Source organism: Poecile atricapillus, chromosome 1 (genome assembly GCF_030490865.1).
Source record: "Poecile atricapillus isolate bPoeAtr1 chromosome 1, bPoeAtr1.hap1, whole genome shotgun sequence".
NCBI classification, from domain to species: Eukaryota; Metazoa; Chordata; class Aves; order Passeriformes; family Paridae; genus Poecile; species Poecile atricapillus.
The window spans coordinates 85,935,060-85,954,052 of NC_081249.1; the positions used below are offsets into that span (position 1 = coordinate 85,935,060).

Genomic DNA, 18,993 nt, shown 5'->3' on the forward strand with positions numbered 1-18,993 from the left:
GTGTTGTCACTGCATATGTGTAGGCTGTGCCTGAGGGTTTTTTGGCTTATTTGGATATGCAAAATTGTCTATGACTGTGTGCATGACATGGTCTGCTGGTAAGTCCTGGGCAAGTGCAAATTCTGCTCTCTATACTGTCTGTAAACCTACAAAACATAATTTTTCTAGTATTTTATAATGTAGATCAAGACTTAATTATTGGTTTTGGAAGCAGTTTGCAGAGTGGACTTAAAAGGGAAATCTCTCCTTCCTCACACCATGCAAAGCAGTAATTTCAGCTGCGTTTCTGCTCACCCTGAATATCTTCAAATAATTGCGCTGTTAAAAAAACAAAACCAAAACAGACCTAGAAGGTTGAAGAGGGGGAACACTTTGGAAGTAGAGAACTTCCTAAATAGGTTTTGAGAATTTAGGTTGCTTGCTGAGCTGATTTACTTTTTAAAAGCACTTAAGGGAATACATTTCAGTTTATTTTCCCTTATTAAGTGAGCCTTGTAATCTGCTATTTTTGTGATTTCTCAGTCATCAGGTTACCTTCCACAGTTTGGGAAAGAAAACCAGGAAAAGATATAGGCACTGGCAATCTCTGATTGGAATTTGTTTAATAATAGCGACCTGCTTACTTCTTTTTCATGTTTCAACAAAAATCTTCAGTTCTATATTTACTTATTAAGCCTGAAGACCATCTGCTGAAGGACATTAAGCTCCTGTAGTAGGAAGGAACCACATGCAATTCCTACCTAGGCTAACAAAAGCTTAAGTGGATTTACTAGTGCTTTGAATATAGTACCATATAAGCTGAAGATATTTTTTTAATAGCTCTAATTAATATATATATATGTGTGTGTGTATATGTATATATACATATATATATACACATATATATACATACACACACACACACACACACACATATATATATATATACACGTGTGTGTGTGTGCAGAACATGTACATAGTGCAGAGGAAAACAGAGGTGATGAACTCTTGTTATCCTACTTCCTGGCAAAACATAAATGACTATCAAGGATACTGAGCAGAGGAGGATTTGGCCCACTCAGCTCATTAGGTTCTTTTCCTGGGTATATTTTCAGTGCCTGTTTGTTACAGGGATTAGTCATGTATCTGCAATGCTGAGTGGTTTTCCTCCATTTCTACAATAGGATGTGCTGCTCCCAGTGCAAATAAATAAATAAGCAGAGTAACTCTTGCTTTTTGCAGTACCAGTGGGTGGTTTGGATGTGTGTGTGTGTGTGTGTCATGCTGGAGCTATTGAGTTCAGGCTTGGCAAATTATTACCAGATCATTTAGGCTGGAAATGATTACTCATAATTGGTGTTATAGTGGTGCCTATAAGCCATGTCTTTGCCTTTGTGGGTAATGATAAAACTTTCAGATGGAGGCATTGATCTTGGTTTGTGTAAGACATGGTTCAGGTATGATTTTCATGTATGGGCATTAAATGGGATTTTAATGACTGTACAGCCTAGGCTGTGTGCATGTTTTGTTTGCTTAGTTTTTAAAACTGAAATGCATCAGCCAAAGATTGTGGCATTCCTGGTGACTGTGCAGATTATACACAGGCTAAAAGCAGATAGCTGTTTCCTGTCTTTCTGTTTGTGAAGAGAGACAACACAATGAAAAATTAGGGTGATTAATAAAACAAGCAGAATTTCCAGCATAACAGTTACTTCTTTGTGGCTGAGCATGATGGCACCCTCCTTATCTTAAATTTTATTATGGAGGCTGCAGTGCTATTCTTATAGATTTTGGGTAGCTCTTCTTGCCAAAGGAAAGCATGGGAGAAAGCATCCCTGTGCTTAAAGGGAGTTCCAGCCTAATGAATAGCAGATGACACCTGGTGATACCTGGTACCCCGTTGCTCCAGGTACACCATGACACCCTGCCCATGGGCATTCAGTGAAGCTGGAGATGGTGCAGCTCCTAGAGAGAAACTTCTTTGATCCTTTTGAACAAGAAAATGTAAGCACCATCCCACAGATATGATCTTTCTGCTAATGTAACTTACTGAATTTATTTATTACAGTGGTGTTCTCTGGCAGGAATATCTAAGGATCAAAATATTAATTTTGAAGCATTATTCTATTGGAATTTAGGTGTACAGGTTCAAAATTGCCCTTCAAAATCACTAGCCCAAGTGATTTCTTTCTGGCTGGCAAAGTTTCTTGCTTTCTGAATTTTTCTTGGCAAGCAGTTCAGCTCCTGTACTGCTCTTAATTCTATGCATGATCCTCAGAGTAGGCATTCCTTTGTCTGCATCCACTGAGGGTTGTGATCTGGAAGCTGTGCCCCAGGCACACCTGCCTCACAGGGAACAGCACTGACCTGAACACACATCACAGCACTCACATCAGGAAACAAGTAAATAAATAACTACAGCATTGCAGTTAAGTAGTCAAGATAGCCTGGACCAAGACTAGATATCCCTTTCCCCTGGGGTATCTTCTGACCATTATGCTCCTTCTTTTTGGCATAGTAATTTCTAAATAGTTTGTTGCACTGTGACAAAATTCCTGTAGCAATTTTTCTTGTGATTATTTCCTTGGGCACTTTCATGCTTTTTTCACAATTTACTTTCATCTTCAGACACTGCTGGGTACACTCTGGTGAATATTGTTGTGATAGTTTAAGATGTGGCTGCTTATTCTGCCCCTCTGGTGTGGGGTACTGCCTCAGTTCAGAGCTGTCAGAATGAGCAGGTGCTGAGGCTTCTATCTGATGACAAAACCAAACTAGTAGATAGCTGATAAAAATGTAGCTGAATTAAGACACTTGGTTTTGGAGAGGAGCAGGCAAAATGCAGGCACGCATTTCCTTCTGCTTTGGTGGAGGGATGAGTGCACCCTCAGCAAGTCTGTAGATGATGTGTGGTGCAGCTGATGTACCTGGATGGTATCCAGAGGGACCTGGACAAGCTTGAGAAGCGGGTCTGTGGGAGCTTCATGAGGTTGAGAAAGGCCAAGTGCAAGATGCTTCATGTGAATTGGGGCAACACCTGGTATCAATACAGACTGGAGAATGAATGGATTGATTGCAACTCTGAGAAAAAGACTTGGGAGTGCTGGTCCATGAGAGGCTGGACATGACCCAGCAATGTGCACTCACAGCCCAACTATGTCCTGGGCTGTATCCAAAGCAGTGCAGGCGGCAGGGCGAGGGAGGGGATTCTGCACCTCTGCTCTTGTGAAACCCCACCTGGAGTACTGAATCCAGCTTTGAGGTCCTCAGTGAGGAGAGGACATGGATCTGACTAGTGCTGCAAAAATTATCGGGAGGCTGGAGCACCTCTGCTGTGGAGACAGGCTGAGAGAGTTGGGGTTGTTCAGCCTGGAGAAGAGAAGACTCCGGGAAGACCTTCCAGTCTCCTGGACGGGCACCTTCCAGTGCCTAAAGGGCTACAAGAGAGCTAGAGAGGGATTTTTGACAAGGACATGAGGTCAGAGGACAAGAAAAATGGCTTTAAACTGAGACAGGGTACATTTAGATTAGATACCACGGAGAAATTCTTCCCTGTGAGCGTGATGAGGCACCATCACACATTGCCTCAGGAAGCTGTGGCAGCCCCATCCCTGGAAGTGTTCAAAACCAGGTTGGATGGGGCTTTGAGCAACCTGGTTTAGTAGAAGGTGACCCTGCCCATTGTGGGGGGCCTGGAATGAGATGAGCTTTAAGGTCACTTCCAACTCAAACCATTCTATGATTCTGTGGGGGCGCCAGCCTGAGGTACCAGCTTACAGCTGCAGAATGGAAAAGTCTTAAACTGATGCAGCTGTTGCTAAGTGACTGAGCCAAATATAGCATTTTAGTTTTGCATTTTAATTTAGTGAATTTCACACATTAATATAGCATACAGGTGTTAATTTATTACATTAGCTATAAATATGTTTGTATTTTTTTTTCACTTTGCATTTGACATTGTCTGGCAAAAATGGGAGGAAATAAATTGAAAATTAATTTATCTGGTTTCATAATTTTTTCTTAGCTGGTCCTGTGGTTTGGTTTGCATCTTGCCTTCTGATTCTTTAATTGCAGTTTGCACTTGAGAAAACTATATAATACTTGAATTGCAAGCTAGCCTCGTTAGAAGCAAATGACATAATTATTTGGGAAACCAATCAGGAAGCATTCAAATCTTCCTTGGTGATGTGCCTCCTTTAGTTGTACAGCTTGCTTCCTTCTGGATGGCAAATCTCAGCGTTGAGATTAGCCTGGCACTGTGAAAGTGCTTACTTGGCATTTCATCACCAGAGCGAGCACTGCTGGATTTGTGATGCTGCTCCTCTGCCAACGTCAAACGGATTTAGGCACAGCAGCCCTCACAAGTTCATGCTGAAACCTGGTCAGCTCTAAAACAGCGTGTTAAAACAAGAGCCAACAGTCACAGCTGAGAACTCAGAGACTGATACAGATACCTTGCAACTGGATACCCATGAGAATTAAAGAGCTGAACTCAAAGAGATTAAGCAGCTCTTTGTACATTCTCCCCTGTGAAGTGTAAAGAACTGAGAGCTTCATTGTTTTGTAACCGCTTATATACTAAAGGGGAAAAAGAATTACTTCAGCATGGGCTTCTTGAATACGGTTTTATGGAAAATGCTTTTCTTTGAAATCGAGACATATAGGCAAAATAAGAAATTCTCAATACACAGATTTCACAACAAAGCATCGTCCATCCTGAAGCTTAAATGTTCCAAATCCAGTTTCCCTTCAGCAAGTAGCTTTGCCCTCCTCTTTCAAACACGGTCTGCATACATCAGCAGTTGACTCACTTTCTGCACTGTTTATTGGATCTCTAGAACCTTTTTCTCTAGACAGCCATTTGCACCTTCATCTCTGTGATAAAGGCCACTGTCACCAGAGAATCGGTTTCAGTATCACAGTTTCCTGCAGGGCTGCTCTCTGTGAACGCAAAGTCTCTGGTCAGAGGCTGCCAATTGCAAATGGCAATATTAAATATTACTTCCCTATAGTTCACCTGTTTGCTGAAGATTAGTTCTCTGTATGACTGCAGGCCCAGGTCCCTTCCATAAGGTTTATATTTGCTGCAATTGCAAGCTTTCAGAGGCAGCTTAAAGGATTGATTTAGTCTGAGAGCAGAAATGGGAAGTAGGAACTCTTCAATTCAAAAAGCATTATTTCAGTAGTTTTGCTGCAGAGCTTGAGGCTACAGATTGAGCTCTTACCTCATTTTCCTCATCTGTGATACAGCTCCTAAGATGGTTTGGTGATTAATTTATGCTGATGAAGTTAATTACTTGGTAAGTATGTAATAATTTGATAAGGATCTCTGTATATCCCAGGAAATGTGGCAAAAAAAGAGGCAAAATAGCCATTCCTAAACCTGTTAATTCACAAACTGAGACAAGATGGTGAGATTCAGGATAGAAACCTCATCAGAGATATTATGGCAAATTGCAGCCAGTACAAATTGACATTCCTCTGATTGCAGAAGCAACTTGACAGGCATGTAAACTTAGAGGTTGGTATGTTCCTGAAACCTGTTTTATGCAGGCAGTTTTGTGGTTTGCTGAGGCAGCCAGTGAAAAAGCTCAGGGGATTGTATGTTGTTATTTAGCAGTTCCTGCAGGTATATACAAGGACTCAATAGGAAAGGATTATGCAATAAAATAATTTATTAACATTTCCTGTGTCCTGCAGAACAATCCGTGACTCATCAGCAATTTGGACAGCACTGAGATGTACATCATATCAAAAGAATTCTGCAGGGCCAGCTCTCTTGGCAGGCTTGTTGTGATCTATATCTCTAGTGTAACTGGTTATAGTGTGACCAACCAGCATAATTAAATTATCAGTGTCACTGTCCTCAGCCAAATTGCCCCTGAGCTTGTATAGCTCCCCCTATTGGGTTAACTATCAAAGTCGCTCTCTACCCTGCAAAATGGATTTTCCATCTCTCCAGTTTTTTAATGAATTAATAACTTGAATTATCTTGCCTTTTCTATAATATTTCGTCTGCTCCAGGTCAGTTCAGATTATGTTGCTGAAGACCTTTTCTTTGGACTTTAATAAAATTTTACTGCACTGATGTTTGAAGTTGCCATGAAATCTCTCAAATTCAATGCAGTTTTCCCAAAACATTTGAAGTCAGCTACTCTATAATCTTTCTGTTATTATCCACTTAGGCCCTCTTGGACACAATGCAAATAGGTAGAAGTGGAGGGCGGGGGTTTCACACTTTCAAAGCTTGCTTGTGAAACATCTGAAATGCCCAGAGACACCATGTCTGTCAGTGCTCTGCAGTTTTTGGTTGCTATTCATGTAACCCAGTGAGGCAGAAGAGCAGAGATAAGGGAAAGAACAGGCGAAGATTTCTCTCTGCAGTTTATTCTCCAGGGTTTTATTCAGTCCAGTTTTAAATGGCTCAAACTACTGAAGTGATTCAAGCTATGACATTTTGGCAGGGTGTGAAACGAAATCTGGCAGAGGTGCTATGACTGAAGGACTGGTTTTGTACTCTGAAATGTGTGGCAAATCTTTCACTGGCTTCAGTTAAAATAGGATCAGGTTTTCAGAGTCATTCGGTTTAAATAAGCTCAGCAAAACTGGCAAAATAATTTACTTTTGTGGTGCCATTAGGCTGTTACAATGTCTCTCAGCCTCACCCTCCACTGTTTACAGCATCCTCCCATGTAACTATGACTTTCTGCATAGAAAAATGAGCTGCTCTTGTTAGGTTTGGAGTAATAAATAACCCTGGATTAGTAGTCTCTGTCTGATGTCTCACTCAGACTATTGCTTGCATTGCCTAGCTATGTTTTTAAGTCCTGATACTGGAAAGGAAAACTCTCCAGAGGCTTTCTTTAAAAAGTCAATAAATAGAGGAAAAGCTAATTGATTTAAACATTATTTTTATTATTATTTGCTTTGCATGGTAGCCCATTAAACTTGGGGAGTCCCTAATGAAAGGTAAGTTTAACACACTCTTTTTCTTCCACACTTCTGGAGTTGTGTCCCCTTGATGTTATGCTTTCTTTTTTATTTCTCCCCACTTACGGGTAAAAGAAAATTTAAAAAAAATAGCATGGTTTAGAATAATTTGGATTGTTTTAACTTTCAGTAGTGTTATTCTTGTTTTGTTACTGGTTCAGGAGGAGTTGTTGAACCCAAGAAATGCGTAAATCTATTTCTACTGTGCTCTTCCACAGCTCTTCCACATTCTCACAGGGGAGGATTTTTCTCGTCATAGGTCTACAATTAAACCACAATAAACCACAATTAAATTAATGGAAAAGTGATTCTGACTGTTATAAAACCATTGCAAGTCTGTAAGCTGAATCCTGAAAGGAAAATCTGTCATGGACTTGTCTGTTGGGAAACCTGTTCTAGGTAGCAAGTTTACATTTGGGCAGTATTGAGTTATTTTTTTCTGATTTCTTTATATTGAGGAGAGAAAATCAGAGTCATGGTTCTGAGACAGTGCAGAGAACCAGTTCACATGTGAGGCCAGAACAGTCACTCAGGCAGTTCTAAGAAGACTGTGCCACACAATATCAGTCCAGGACCTTGTACTGGAGGCTGAACAAAAGCCAGCAACCATAGATTGTTCCGTGATTTCTGTAGGTATTTTGTCACTTGGGAGACAGCCTCTCATGTGCTTGAGATGTTTGCCTGCCTGCTGTTATTGTGCTACTTTCCACACCTCCTTCACTGGCAGCAATTCCTTCATGCTCCAAAGGCCCAAGTGAATGAGCAGTATTTACGACCTCCCCCTTCCCTCCCCTCCCTCTCAGCAGTGCCCCTCTTGCTCTCCCTGGGTGCCTCTTTGTCTGCTGCTGCCTGTGTTTTGTAAAGCAGAGCTGCTGGCATGATTCTTCGCTACAAGGGTGGTGAAACACTAGAACAGGCTGCCCAGGGAAGCTGTGCACATCCCATCCCTTGGAAGTGTTTCAGGCCAGGTTGGATGAGGCTCTGAGCAACCTGGTCTAGTGGAAGGTGTCCCTGCCCATGGCAGGGGAGCTGGAAGAAAATGGTCCTTGAGGTCCCTTCCCACCCTAACCATTCTAGGATAATTTCCAGTCAAGATGGGACATAGATCCCTAAAAGAGTATCTAGACCATATTCACATCCTTGCCTTACATTGGCTGGTGGAATCAGGGAGGAAAGGCTCTTTCAAAGTGAGGTGAGTCATTAAAAAAGGCTGGGAGGTGGGAGGAAGGGGAAAGGAGAGGAAGTAGGAATGAGTAGATGTTTCTTGATACAGCTGGAGAAGAATAGGGGCAGAAAGGGAGAGGGGTTTTTCAGACTGCAGGCAGAGGGAAGTTTGATGTAGGGAACCACAGCTATGACTGCAGTTGGGAGACTGAAAGACAAAATTCTGAACCAAATTCCTGTTTTTGGAGCACATCAGTACTGTTTGTAATATCTGAAAACAGACTCTTCTGTTATGGCACTCATCTCCACAGATTCTTGCACAATGTAGGATTTATATACAAATGGTCAGCCTGTGGTGTGAATTCTTATAGCTCCAGTGACTGACCCAATGTGTTTGAAGTTTATACCTCCACCCACAAAAAAGAGCTTACAGCATTTAGGTATGTTTTTTACCTAAGATTACCAGTGCCTAGTACTATTTTTTCCAAAACCCAAACTATTTAGATCATTGAGAGAACATATAAAACCTAAGCCAAAGCCAGGATTCTGTACAGCTCCAAAGAAACTCACATCGCAGGGCAAAACTCCCCCCTTGCTTTTAAGCTTGAATTAGTAGCATGCCTCAAAACTCAGATATATATGCTTAAATTCAGCTGTTAGCTAATGAATCAAACACTGATCTCACTGTTAAGCCATTGCCCATCTGTATTTTATGACTTCCAGAGATACACAAGGCTTCCAGAATCAGTCATTTGTGGCTTCCCTAGTATTCCCCGACTTGCTGACTGCTCACCAAAGCACTGAGTGCTCTTAGCTGTCTCTGTGCAATTTCCTGGCTGAAGGAGATCTGGAATGTAAAAGTGTATTCATCACCAGAGGTTTTGCAAGATTCCAGGACTTCAATGAAGCGGTAAGAGATTATTTAAAATTGGAATGGCATGAAGGTTCCTCTGAGTTTTCAACCAACTATATGGTAACTTTACCAACAAGTAAATAACCCATAAGAAGAACCAGAATTATTTGGGATTTAAACATAAAAAAATTTAAAAAATGCACCAAGTTGTAATTACTGTTATAACTGTACCAGACAGATCCTGACCCTTTACTGGGAGCTTCTTAGTACAGAAATGGAGGAATAAGTGGCAAGTGGGAATGTGTATAGTATGATGCTTTAACCATTCATCTGGAGTGAAACAACTGCAAGTAGTAAAATACTGAGAAATGTTTTTGCATAAGCTAGCTTTTCAACTTCAATGCTATGATCAAAACAGTGTAACCCAGAGCCAGCTTTGCTAAAAAGGTGACCCCAGTTCTTACTCCTGTATTTGAACTCATTCTAGGCAGAGAAATCATAGCAAACATTTCTCCAGGATGGTAGGAGGTGCGTGTTCATGTTAAATATGCATCAGAGGTAATGTGCTATTTGTGTACATTTTGGAAGTGATCTTAACTTCTGTTGTGATGAGTATTACACACCATCAAACATCAGGATATATAAGATAGAAACCAGATGCTGCTCTGCTAGTCAGGTGTTCTGGCCATTTTTTTATTTTTTACTTTGCTTTTCTGGCACTAAAACTCCCTAAAACTTACTGAGGAAATGAAAAAATCATTGCTGTTGTGCTTATGTGTGTTTGTTTAGCAAAAACATTTGTGCATCATAGATTTGTGTCCAGAAACACGTTCCTCACTTCTTTAGTGTACGGTATTATCTGAACAAAAAGAAAAGGAAATAGTTGTGATTTGAAAGTGTTTTACATATCTTTTCAGAGCTGTACAAACTTACATGATATGTAGGGCAGTGATGAATCATAGTCTGTTTTCTTCTTCACTTCACACTACCATAACAACCTTACTTTGCTGGATTGACTTTTGATTTACTGGGTGAGAAAGCTCTAGGCAGTAGTATGCTGACCCACCATCACCTTTCGCTTGCTGGTGCTTGCTGTTTCTGCATCTTCACAGTAAGATATTTGGCTGAGGAACTTGGTAATTGTGTGTTGTATAACTATAGGACTCCATTTTTCTTTTTGTGTCTTTTTCCTTTCCCTGCTACTAAGACCTAGAGACCTGTAATTAATTTTCAAGTCATTCATGAATTCTGGTTTCTTCCATTTAGGCTGAGTCCAATTTGTCTCTGTTTGCTTGAGCAGACTGAGTGGACAGGTTAATGCAGGTGACTAAGTGGGCACATCTGAACAAGTTAATGTCCCTCAGCTAAGCTTCAGCTCCTGTGATTTCACATTCTCTTGTGTTCCTCCTGCATCATGTCAGCCAAGATATTTGAGGATTTGATCTGGCTAAAAGGGAAAACTCCTAGGTGGACCAGTTCTTTGATCCCTTCCATTACACAGCTGCACAAATAGCTGCATTGGCACAGTGCAGGGAATAGCTCAGGAACAGAGATGTACAGCAGAGTAAGAACTATTGATACTGGTGCTGCTGACAAAGAAGAAATCATCAGGCTGGCCCTACGGCAGCTGTACTGCTTGTTCTGCTGTGTGTCTGAAGAGAAGGAAAATGCACTTCTTATGTGATCACTGTAAAATCGATTGTTCAACAGAGTTGGTCTTTGAGCCTGGGCTCTGGTGCCAGACTTCTTCCCACAGAACACAGGAGACCCTTTTGAGGTGTAAGAAATCCCCTTTTTCCTCCATATTGGGAAAGTGCCATCTGACTTTAACCTGAGTGCAAGGCAAGATGGATCCTTTCCCTGAAAACACCTGGACACTTAGCCCTGGGTGCTTAGAAATGCAAATAAAATTATTTACATTTCACTCATTCTTTTCTCAAGTACCAAATTCTGGTTTTCAGTGATAGCTTTCTATCCTATTTTATGCTGTTCATGGACATCTTCCTCCTTTAGTTCAGGAACTCCCTCTGAAATATCCAGCAATAGTTTCAGACGAAGTCTTGAACTTTGGGTAAATTCAGAAAACTCTAAGTATTGTAATTCATGGATATCGCATTAGGATTCCACATTACTACAGAGTAGGAAAATAGCAAAATGTAAGGATTCTTAAAAGTTTTGGTGAGATCCCTTAGGAGCAAATATACAAAGGTTTAATTAAAAGAATTTCTAAGCTAACCTGTGTATTGATGGTCTCCTCTCAGTTGTCTCTTCTCAAGGCTGAACATGCCTAGCCCTTCCTCGTGAGAAATGCTCCTGTCCCCTCATCATACTTGTAGCTCTTCGGGCGGGTGCTTTGGGCAAACACTATGACTATAGTTATACAACCCACTCCAGGAGCTCCAGGTCTCCCTTGGACTGAGGAGCCTGGCACTGGTCACAGCACTCCAGATGGACTTTGCTAGGGCACAGTAGAGTGAGGTGCACCAGGTGTATATGGACCAGGCCTTAGGTCAAATACTGCCATTACCTGACTTATCCCTGTGGTTGAAAGAATGTATTTGGTAAAACATCGTGTAAAACGGGAATGTTTATGGAGTATTTTGGGCTGCTCTTGCCTGACTTCAAAACTTATTTTTTTAAAAATTGTCAGTGTGCATCCATGTTTCTGAAAATGCTTTGGGATTTCAAGCATGCCACAAAAGGAAGTCACTCCTCAGCTCTCAGTTCAGGGCCAAAGGGTAACTCTTGGGTTTTAACTCCAGCTTTGATGGAGCCCCCTTTATGGATCCAGCATTTAAGGTGAGCTGCATGGTTTTTGCCTCACTTCCCCCCCACCCCCCAGCAGCAATCCTGTAAGCTCCCATGTATCTCTGGGATTCTGCACACCGTCTGATCCTGTCTTTGAAGTGATGTGACTGATACTTATTACCCTGAACTACATAAAAACCTTTATGTTGCAACCAGACTACGGCCAGACGGTGCTTGAGGGAGCGCATACAATCTGCGGGTGTGCGTGGATTTGAATCCAATGTTAAATGTATCCGACAGAGCGAAGCGCTTCGAAGTGCGCAATTCCGCAGCAGGTTCAGCTGACTGAAATCAACTCTGTGGCATTCCCACCTTCCTTGTCAGCCCCAGACTCGAATTCTCGCTTCCTCCATTTGTTTACTTTTGCGGTGTTAATTTTCTGCTGGTTTAGGTCTCGAACAAACTTACCATGGGAACTGATAAATGTCGGTACAAGGGGGAAGGGCGAGACCGTGGCAGCGCTGTTTTAATCTGGGGCATGCTGTCTCGGTATACAGCCTGTGTCCCCTTTGCCTCTATCTACCTGTTTCACTTCAACATTCCGCCTTGGTACTTCTAGAGAGCACGTCCCAAGAGCACCTCAGCATGCCCGTGCTCTTTTCCCGAGAGCCCTGCGCTGTACGTGCAGTCAAACCCCTCCTCTTTTTCTCTCCAGGCACAGCACAAGCGCTGAGCCGAAAACTCCTGTTAACTAGGGTGACAAGTTTCCAGCAAGCTTTGCATCACGGGGAGAGGGAACACTCGGATCCCGGCAATATAAGGTATAGGCGCCTCGGTTCGTGCAGCACAGCAGCAGAGCAGAGCCCATTTTATTCTTGCCTTTTTTGGATCTGCGCGCACACAGTCCTCAGCACAATGGAGCCGGCTCCGCGATAGCGCAGCGCGATACGGGCAACACAAATAAAGTCATCGCAGCGCCGCTCGCCGAGGGTGCAGCTGCCGGCCAGCCACTCCTTGCGTGGCAGCTCCGCTGATGGCGTGATCGCCAAACACTTCTGCGTCCCAGACAGGCCAGCGCCGCTCCCGCCCTCTGCCCTGCGGGGCTCCGGGAGCCGCCCGCAGCCGCAGCACGGCCGGAGCACAGCCCGCGGCTTCCCGAGGCGGCGCCGAGGCGCACCCAGCTCCGGGGTCCCGATCTGCTGCGCCGGGAAGGTACCACCCCCCTCCCCAAAAAACTTTCCGCCGCGGGCCGCCGGGCTGCGATGCCCGCCCCGGCCGGCGCCGAGCGGAGCGGGAAGGACCTGCCCCCTCCCCGCTCCGCCGCCCGCCCCGGCGGGCCCGGCTGCCCACCTTGGCGGCAGGGGGGCTGTGGGGCGGGCCCCCCGGAGCCAATGGCCGCGGCGAGGCGGGCAGGGGCGGGGGGCGGTGCCGGGCCCACAATAGGGGCGGTGTGGGCAGCGGGGCCGGGCGGGGAGCCGGGCAGCACCTTGCGGCGGGCGGAAGGTGAGTCCCGCCGCGCCGGGGAAGGGGATTTCCTCGCTCGTTTTGTAACCGGGAAGTTTGCGCAGGGGTTGAGCGGACGGGTGCGTTCTTCTTCAGTCCTTCTCTTCTCCCTCCTTCTTTGAAATTTTCTTTTAGAAGAAGGTACTGAGCCTGCCTTCCCCCCTCCTGCCTCCCCGGCTCATTCATTTTAACAAAGGGAGTTGCTCTCAGCCCCCGGGCTTTGCGAGCGGGGAGACCTTCGGGGCCGCATGCTTGGGGTCCCGGCGCAGAGGCTGGGGTGCAATCGGGGCTCAGCCCACAGTTTTTGCCGAGCACCTCGTCCTGGCTTCGGCTGGAGGTCGGGCGGGCGCTTTGGGCAAACACAAAGAATTGAGGAGCTGGACCCGTGCTGGGCGATGGGGTGATGAAGCCTCGGGCTTTGTGTGGCTGGTGAAGAAGGGATGGAAAGGTGGGAGCTTGTCTTTTAACCCCTCCGCCCGCGTGTGTGTACGAAACCGTGGCTTTTTGCTAGCAAAGTACTTAAAAGCAAAGCTGAACTTTGGGGATGGTGGCATAATTCAGATTGGAAGGAACGTCAGGTGGTCTCTAATCCAGCCTCCCTCAAAGCAGGAGCTTCTTCCTGGGGAGTGGGTATCAGTGAAGGGACATCGGAGACGGGTGACACCTCTGGGTGCTCTTGAATGCACCTGGGAGCTCGAAGGAGGAGGCAGCACAAGCAGGACGAGACTTCAGAGGCAGTAGCGCTTCTGTCTTCTGCTGTGCATGGAAATGCCCCAAGCCACAGCTCTCCTATGCCTGCAATCCCTGGTCTTGCTGCTTTTGTTATCCAGAGAGCTTAGAATTCACGATTGTTGGGAATAGCTGGCTCCATCCGTATGTGTGTCACGGTGCATCTGCTCCTGCTGAGCATTACTTGATTCTTATTCTGACATTGCCTCTAGGAGTTTTTTCTTCAGCAGCAAGATTTATAAATAGGTGTCAAAACCTGGCTCTTGCTTGGGACTGGCTGTAAGGCGTGTACTTTACGTGGTAATTATGTATGAGACATGTATATGTGTATGTGTGTAAGAACAACCATAAAAGCTGTTCAGTTAGCCAAGCTTTTCATTTTCAAAGTGAAAGCAGGTATTGTAGCTGGGTGAAATGGCTGTGTCGGGCACAGACTGAAGAATGTTTGTTTTCTTTGCTCGCAATTACTCTTTGCCTAGTGGCTTATGAATGCCTTTCACTGAACCACCTCTTCCTTCTCCATAGCTGGAGTTTCCTGGTGCTGCACATATTACCTGGCCAAGCAGGGAGCACCTTCCTGTCTGCTGCTCCAATATCTCTTAAGTGTGGGTGTGCTGATCTTGCTCTCAGCTTTATAGGGTCAGGCTGGAAAAACTCCTCCTTGTGGAACAGTTTGCGTGTGTGTCCACTGGATGCTTGGAGACTGCTTTTCCCTGTGCATTTTTTGGTGGATAAGTCAGAGAAGTGAAGCTCATCTCTGCACAGAGAACAGAAGGTATGGTGGGAATTTGAGTATGTCTAAATACCAATTCTATTTAACTCTGGATTGCCTGTCTTGTGCCACAGAACAGAATTTGTTCTCAGCAGTACTGTGTAACAAAGCTGGAGTCTAAGACTGGACAATAAACTGCCAGGTGATTTTTTTTAGCCTTTTTTGAGTCCTGTGGGGAAGGACTCACATCTTTAAATGGGATGATATAACTACCATTCTTTGATTTGGAAATGAAAGCCAAAAATAAACTTGAAGAGGAAAATGCTCTTGTGGTATGACAGCAAAAATGCTTTTACTGGTTTTTGAGGAATACTATGTGCTCTGGATGTTACTCAGAAAAAAAAATAGGGAGGGTTTTAGTTAATGCTTTTCTGTGCATCATGGGGATATTGGAAGTAATATGTGGCAAGTTCAATATAACTGCCACAAGTGAAAATATATTGCTTGTTTATTGTGCTTATGACTGCCTTGTTTGCACTGGATTGAAAACTGATGCTAGCTCTCTTTGCTTGAGAGGTCAAAGAACTATTTTATTATCCTTTTCCAAGTCTCTTCAGAGAGACCTTTTCTCTCAGCTTTGATTCCAATGCATGCATTTCACCAGTTTGCTGACAAGGGTTTTGTCTTTTTATAAATGTGAACTGCAGTATGGCTTCTTTCCTTATTTTTCCTTTTTGTGCACCTGTCTCACTTCCGTGGTGTGGGAAGTTTTGTAATTTCAAAAGCTTGTGGCTATGGTCCAATATCCTTAAGTGTTTAAGAGTGTGCAGAACAACCGAGAGCTGAAATAAACTTTTCTCACTTGAAAAATACAGAAATGACCCAGACCTCCACCCTCAAAGTGTTCTGGTTTTACAGTTCATCCCGTCAACAACAGATAAGAGGCAAATAGACTTTGTAAAGGAACTGACCAGTCTTGGCGAGGATGTGCAAGACACAGACTGAAACCAGACAACTAAAAATCAGCCATATTTCTTAAGAACACAGTCAGCCATTAGCTCTCTGACAGGTACTGTTGGCTTTTTACCTCTGTGAGAAGGCAAAATAATACTGTGTGCCAGAACTGTATTGTGTCAAAGAGTGTTTTTCTATACTTGGCAATGAGCTGAACTAATTTTCTCAGCCTGATGTCTTGGCTTGTATAGGAATTGGGGACAGTGTCAGCATGTTCTGCTTGATGCTGAGGACTTGCTCTTACAGAGAAAAGAGTCCAGTGTGTGACTCTTGACTCTTCTTATGCACTTGCACAGCTCTCACCTGGGAGGACCCCTATTTGCAGAGATGGGAATGGCTGGGTCCATTCCCCTTGGTGACAGCAGAACTGGGACTGTCAGCCAGTGCTCACTGATGTAGCACAGAAGTCAGTGATCAGTTCTTCCCATCTGAGGTTTAATCTGCTCTTTGGGGATGAATAGGTTAAAAGGGCCTGATGCTTTTTGTACTAATCAGGTTTTTACACAAACTGAAGTTCAGGTTTGAAATTCCTGCCCTTGGGTGCAGCTGTGCACAACATGTGCAGAGGTGGATGTTATGGCTGTGAGGGGTAATGCTCAGTGCTCCAGTGGTGATGACTGCTCCTGGCTTTGTGCAGAAAAGGGAGCTGCCTTTTGTCCCATCACACCTCAGGCACATCCTCAGAACTGTGGATGTCTTTGGGTCCTTCCATGGTCTGTCTTCTTTTTGGCACATGACACTGGGGTGCATGTCACAATTTCAGGGCCCTTCATGGGATCTGTTTGATGAACACATGGATGGCTCCAAGCTCAAAACATGGTTGCTCTGAGCTGAATGTGTCCCCCCAGGCTCCCACTATGAACTGCAGAAAAAAAAGGCCCTTTTAGGATGTGCCTTGTGTCACCCACCTGTAGATATTTTTAAAATAGGTCAGGGAGTTGTACTTTAAAACTGCTGATTCCTCTTGTAGTCTCCCTGGTCTCCTCTGTCTCCCATGTGTTGTGTTGTATATTGAGCAGCTGAAAGGAGTTTTACCTGCTCCTCTCACTGTGGGGATGCAGGCAGCATTGCTAACAAATCCACCCGCAAAAACACTGTTGTCGCATGGCTTTCACTTTTCCTCTTCATTTTAGCATTTTTTTTTGTTGGGATAGGGGAAGAGGAAACAAAAAGAGCCCTCTGAGAAGTGGATTTCCAGGAGAATTTGGAGAAAAAGTCCAAGTATTGAGTTCTGGTTTGTGTACTAATACACAATACTAATTCTAGCTCTTTCAGGCTAGCAATCCAAGTGTTCCGGCTTCCACTCATACACTATCAATCTCTTGTGTGTCTGAGATGCAGGTTAAACAATAACTTCCTCTCCATAGTTTCTTTCCTTCTTGCAATCTGTACTCTTTGGACCTGCCATATAGCTAGTTTGTTTTACTTTTAAGCTGGTGTAACTTCCTTCAAGCCATTTTATTTCTTACTTCCCGTCAAAAGTCAGAAGTGGTGCTGAATCAGGCAACCTTGTATCATCTTAGGTTTAAAGAAAGGAAGAGAAAAAGGTGAGTGGTGTGCAAAAAAAAGTTCTATTTTGTGAAAATTGGGCCAAATCATAAGACTGCAGAAGTAGTAACCAAAGGTACTTTCTGGAAAGAAATTTCTACCAAAATAGCCCTTTGTAATCCCAACTATCGTGTGGGAGATATGGTACACAAAATATACTGTGACTGCCTTGAATCATATGACATCTAGCTGCAAACAATTCCTTGATCTTGCTGGGCCTTTAGCTGTGAGACTGTGAGGAAGTCAAGTGGGGAGTGTGTGCTGCAGGCAGATGGGGCATAAAGATTGTGTCATGCCTTATTTTTTCTTCTTTTTCCATAAAGTCTGTCCATCTATGATCTAAAAGGAAAACAGGAGAGGAAAATAATAGCTATTCAAATTGTGAGTGTTTTGGGACTGGAGAAGTCTTCCAAGTTTACCTTAAGGCTTTGTTTCCTGCCCTTGTGAGCTCTCTCCGTGTTGTTACAGTGTCTGTCCATGCTTTACAGCTGATGCCATTTGATGACTTTCCAGATGGCAGCAGAGAGAAGGAAAATCAAATACAAAAGGTTAGGACACAGCTTGACAGCCTGGCTTGCTAAGGTCACAGCACCACTTTGAGTTACTTTCTCTAAGCATCAGTAGGGCTTTGCACTTTTACCTTTCTTAATGACTGTAGGGGCACACGAGTATTTTAGATGATGCTTCCCTTACAAGGCAAAGCCCATCTCTCAGGGCTGATGTTCTGTTCATGAAGTAAGAGCTGGAGTGAGAAATATTTTTATTTGAACCAGAGGCTTGCATCATGTGGATTTTTTGCTCTTTTGCTTATAATGTAATGCAAAATACCTTGTCACTCATTTAGCGTAAAGTAATTACAAGATAGGATCAGCAGAAAACGTGCATTTGAGAATATATAGGTACAAATAATAATCTAAAATGAGAGTGGCTTGGCCTCTTAATGTAATCTCTCTGTAGAAAGAGTAGAGAAGTGATAAAGAAGTTCCTTTTGTAAAACTTGTGTTTAATTTCCCCAGCTATCTGTAAGTAACCATTATGCAGTTTTGCCAACAAGTTCAGCTTGAAGGCTTTGTGCCAGGATGATTCTACAATTTGCCTTTAGTAGGTATTTCAAGAATGTCTTATTTCAATCATGCTTTGGGAGTCTAGAAGTCACAGCTGAACGTGGAATTCATGTGCTTCCTGAGTTCAGACTTGTTTGAGGTGAAGCAAAAGCTGATTTCCTTCAGCAGCAGAAGGGAGGGATATTCCAACCCCTCTTTCCCAATTCTCTGCATACTACTGAAGGTGGTAGATTCATTCAGCTCAAGGCCCTGTGCTTACCTGTTTGAGGTGCTTGAGGCTGTTATGGAGCTCTCTAATGCCAGCTGTGTCAAGGTAGAGGAGGGAAAAAAATTAGGCCGGGCTCATAATGTATCCTCTGCTTTTCTTGCTCATTAAACTGGTCACCTGAGCCTGAACTCCCATGTCCCTTCACAATAGAAGGTAGATTTGTCAGGTAACAGCAGCAAAGACCAGGGAGTGCATAGCACAAAGAGGGATTAGCAGCAAACAGACACATCAGGATTTGAAATGCAATATTGATTAGCTCATTAAAATTAATAAGACACTCAATTATGAAAGTCCCATTACATTTTGCAGTTCTTCTGGAAATAGAACAATTTATATGTCCTCATCCTTTCAGGAATATCTCATACAAGGCAAATTTTGATGTAATTTTCCTCTGCAAACCACAGATTGTGTTGACTTTTAA

General features: G+C 43.6%; 1 protein-coding gene across 10 annotated transcripts in view; it reads left to right on the forward strand.

Moving 5' to 3' along the window:
* The first annotated feature begins 12,437 nt into the window (after window positions 1-12,437).
* The window catches only part of PAK1 (p21 (RAC1) activated kinase 1), a 75,134-nt gene continuing 68,578 nt past the window's right edge, over window positions 12,438-18,993 (forward strand). For 3 of the 10 annotated variants that reach the window (XM_058859414.1, XM_058859406.1, XM_058859461.1), the window contains exon 1: window positions 12,447-12,946. The gene's annotated coding sequence lies outside the window, so the exon portion shown is untranslated. The other 7 variants (XM_058859422.1, XM_058859480.1, XM_058859442.1 and 4 more) reach the window with 6 other exon arrangements.